The 4,464-nt window shown below is 45.2% G+C and overlaps 1 pseudogene; it reads left to right on the top strand.

Moving 5' to 3' along the window:
- Positions 1-556: 556 nt before the first annotated feature.
- Positions 557-2,560, top strand: LOC138771362 (E3 ubiquitin/ISG15 ligase TRIM25-like; annotated as a pseudogene).
- The last annotated feature ends 1,904 nt before the right edge of the window (positions 2,561-4,464 follow it).

Below are 4,464 nucleotides of genomic sequence, written 5' to 3'. Positions count from 1 at the left end.
GTAATGTATATGGTGTACAGAACCTGTATAGGGCTGTCTCTTCCTCTATATGACTGTATGAGGTGATATTGATTATTGTACAGTGGATTTTATTCAGTGGCAGCAGTGGCATAAGAAAATCAGTGTTGCGCTACCCTGTGATCGTGGGAGACGTGTTTGGGCGTGGTTAGGGGGGCATGTTTTTTTGTTTGGTTGGGGCATGTCTAAGTCAATCTTTGCCCTCAGTCAAAATTGGGAGGTATGGTAACATGAATATCTGGAGGAAAGTAGCATAAGGGTTAAACCTAATAAAAGTTACAGATACAGGACGGAAGCAGCTCGAGAAGGGACAGAGGTGTTTACTGTATGTCCCTAAAACAATGACATACAATACACATACAATGACGATTGTCCACTAATCATGGGCCCCTGCTGTGTGCTTGCCCCCAGGCTAAAATTTGCCAGTAAGCTCCTGGATTGTTGTGTTACTTCTCCCTGTCTGATAATTATGAATTTCACCCAATGTTCTCTGAGTCTTACATTCTTTAATTTTTTTTCCTATCTTCTGTTGTCAGCGATGGCGACTGCTGGTCTGAGAAAAGAGCTGGAATGTTCCATCTGTCTGAACATTTATACAGATCCTGTAACCCTGAGATGTGGACACAACTTCTGCTGGGACTGTATTGATCAGGTCCTGAATACACAGGACGGGGCTGGAGGTTATTCCTGTCCTGAATGTAGAGAAGAGTTTCAGGAGCGGCCGACACTACAGAGGAACATAACTCTGTGTAACGTGGTGGAGAATTTCCTGTCTACTCATTCGGACAATGGCTTCATCTTCTGCACTTACTGTATTCACTCTCCTGTACTTGCTGTGAGATCCTGTCTGCACTGTAAAGCTTCTCTGTGTGATAATCACCTGAGATATCACAGCAAGTCACCAGAACACGTCCTGACCGATCCCAGCACTTCCCTGGAGAAGAGGAAATGTTCTGTCCATAAGAAGATCCTGGAATATTACTGCACTGAGGATGCCGCCTGTATCTGTGTGTCCTGCTGTCTGATTGGAGAACACAAGGGACATAACTTAGAGTTTCTAGAGGAGGCCTTTGAAAAGAAGAAGGAAAAATATAGAAATGTTCTGCAGAAATTATTCATAAGAAAAGAGAAGACTGAGGGAAAAGTCAGAAGTGTGGAGGAGCGCAGGAGAGAAGCTAAAGAAAAATCATCTAAAACAGCCGAGAGAGTCACCACCCTGTTTACAGTCATGAGGAGATGGCTGGATGACCTGGAGAAGAGGGTCCTGAGCGAGATCTCCAGGCAGGAGGAGCAGCTGTCACTGTCACTGTCTGATGTCATCCAGAAGCTGGAAATAAAGAAGGACGAGCTGTCCAGGAAGATGAGACACATTGAGGAGCTGTGTAACATGACTGATCCACTGACTGTCTTACAGGATCCAGACACAGGTGACGTGTGTGATCCTGAAGAAGGGGGAGGTGATGAGGACACAGGAGGACATGATGGAGGTGATGAGGACAGAGGGGGAAACGATGAAGGTGATGAGGACATTGGGGGACATGAGGGAGGTGGTCATGACACCAGTGACTTATGCGATTCTGAGGAAAAAGGAGATGAGGAGAAAAGAAACCTGTGTGATTCTGAAGAGAAAGGTGATAAGAACACAAGTAACTTTTGGGATCTTGAAGAGGAGGAAAATGATGAGGACACAGACGACTCGTATGAATCTGAGGAAGAGGGAAGTGATGAGGATACAATGTATGTGGGATATGGTTGGAGTGATGAGGACACACGGGAAGATGATGGAGGTGATGAGGACGCAGGGGGACATGATGGAGGTGATGACACAGAGGGACATGATGGAAGTGATCAGGGTCTAAAGCTGATCTCACGCATATCATACACGTTATCTAACATAATAAGAGATGTAACCTTCTATATACAGCAACCTGCGGACATATCGCTAGATGTAAACACAGCCGATAATAATCTCCTTATATCAGATGACCTGAAAACTATAACCTCGGTAGAAGAAAACCAGAATCGTCCAGTAACAGCAGAGAGATTCCAGTATTATCAGGTGATGGGCAGCGGGGGATTCTCCTCAGGACGACATTACTGGGATGTGGAGATCAGTAGATCAGAAGATTGGAGGTTGGGGATGTGTTATGCCAGTATAGACAGGAGGGGAGGTCAGTCATACATTGGAGATAATAACAACTCCTGGGGTTTGTGTGGAGGAGTGTGGTGTAGAAATAAGTGTTGAGTGATACATAATGGTAACATGATCCAGTTACCTCAGCAGATCTCCAGTAATAGAGTCCGGGTATATGTGGATTATGAGGCCGGGCGGCTGTCCTTTTATGAGCTGTGTGACCCCATCAGACACTTACACACCTTCTCCGCCACCTTCACAGAGCCCCTTCATGCTGTATTATGTGTCATCTTGGGTTCTATAAAGATATTAGGGGAAGCAGCAGTTGTTCTGAGCCGTTGTCATAAAAAGATGACATCACAGATTGTGACATCACAGATAGTGACATCTGATTGGTGGAGCGTGTAGTTAGTAGGATGCAGCAGTGGGCCGGGCTCCTCTTTTTGTAGTTATTTCACGTTCCTTCTATACAGAGAGCTGTGATTGGTTACCTGCCCTACACTCCATGGCATGGACATAACTAGAAAAGGTTTTTCTCAGAGAAAACTAAAACTAGCCCTTACCCTTTAAGTTTTAGGAATAGCGTAGTAAACAGCCAAGCACTGATATGTTGCCTCTTACACCCCTCTAATCCATTCAAACCCCAAACTGGATCTTAAAATGATTAGACCTCTAAACAACCAAATTTGCTCCAAGACATTTGTGTCAGGATGGTAGCGGCCACCCATTCCTGGCATATAGTTTATTTACAATGCTGTCAAATGTATCTAGTTCTGTAAACGATAAATATATATTACGCTGGATATCTGCAGATGGTTGATGGGATTTATCAATGACGCATATGGTTTTGGTGAAATAAAAAAATGACTTTGCATTGAGGATGAAGTTCTTGTAAATGGAAAATGGTGAGTAAGCGGTGCGTTTCAGGGGTCAGCTCTATACAGGGGTGTGTGTGTGGGCGCAGGGGTGAGGGTGGGCGTGCCATTCTCCTCCTCTGGGGCTCCTAGTCACTGCAGCTTTCTGCTGCATCCTGGAGTGAGCCTCTACAGCTACTGTGCTACCGGAGCCACCTTAAAGGGGTTATCCAGCGCTACCAAAACATGGCAACTTTCTTCCAGAGACAGCCCCACTCTTGTCTCCAGCTTGGGGCGGGGTTTTGCTGCTCAGTTCCATTGAAGTGAATGTAGTTTAATTGCAAACCGCACCTGAACTGGAGACAAGAGTCGTGTTGTCTCTGAAAGAAAGTGGCCATGTTTTTGTAGCACTGGATAACCCCTTTAACAGCCATGCTACCTTAAAAGGGTTATGTAGCATTATGAAACCATTACCACTTACTTCCAGAGATAACACCTCTCTTGTCTCCAGTTCAGGTGTGGTTTGCAATTAAGCTCCATTCACTTCAATGGAACTGAGTTGCAAAACTATGTCCAAGCTGGAGACAAGTGTCGTCTCTGGAAGAAAGTGGTCATGTTTCTCTACTGCTCCCACCAGCTCCTCTTTCTGCATGATCTGACCTCCGTCCTCCTTCTGCAGTGACTGGTGTAATATTACAGCCATTGGAACACAGAGCATGGGGCAGGAGGTGTGCTTGCTTCTGCCATGACCATGGTGAATGTGCACCACTGCACCCAGCTAGCTTCTGAAAGTAGTAAGGCTGCATTCACACGTTCAGTGTTTTTACTGGTCCGAGAATGTAGTCTGCTAGCTACCTCCGTGTTCTGTGCAAAACAGCCCGTCTTTACATCAATTTTGCGTCCGTGTCTGTGGTTTTAAAGCATTTTAAATGACATTGATTACATCAGGTGTGTTTTTCACGGATGTCACATTGATTTCTGTGGGGAATCCGTGCCGTGCTTCCATTCCAAGTTATGACATGACTATTCTTAAATGGAACGGACTGGAGATGCGTGAAAACACTGAACATGTGAACAGCCCAATACAAAGCAATGGGCTACAAAATTGTCCGTGTGCACGGACGTGCGCCACAGGTCTGACTCCCTTGGGTTGATGTTACTGCTAATATTTTTGCCGACATTTCTATCAGAAACAGGAACTTTATCAGGGACCTGCTCTCCTTTGCAGTGAAATCTCCTGTATACTCACTCCACCATGTTATCTTTAACCCTTTGAGGACCAGGCCCAAAATGACCCAGTGGACCGCGCAAATTTTGATCTTAGTGCTTTCGTTTTTCCCTCCTCCCCTTCTAAGAGCTCCAGCACTCTCAGTTTTCTATCTACAAGCCATGTAAGGGCTTATTTGTTACAGGAATAGTTGTACTGTGTAATGGCGTCATTCATTTTACCATAACATG

The sequence above is a fragment of the Dendropsophus ebraccatus genome, chromosome 1 (assembly GCF_027789765.1).
Source record: "Dendropsophus ebraccatus isolate aDenEbr1 chromosome 1, aDenEbr1.pat, whole genome shotgun sequence".
Taxonomy (NCBI): Eukaryota; Metazoa; Chordata; class Amphibia; order Anura; family Hylidae; genus Dendropsophus; species Dendropsophus ebraccatus.
Note: the sequence above shows the minus strand (reverse complement) of the source record. Positions and strands in the feature narration are given on the sequence as shown.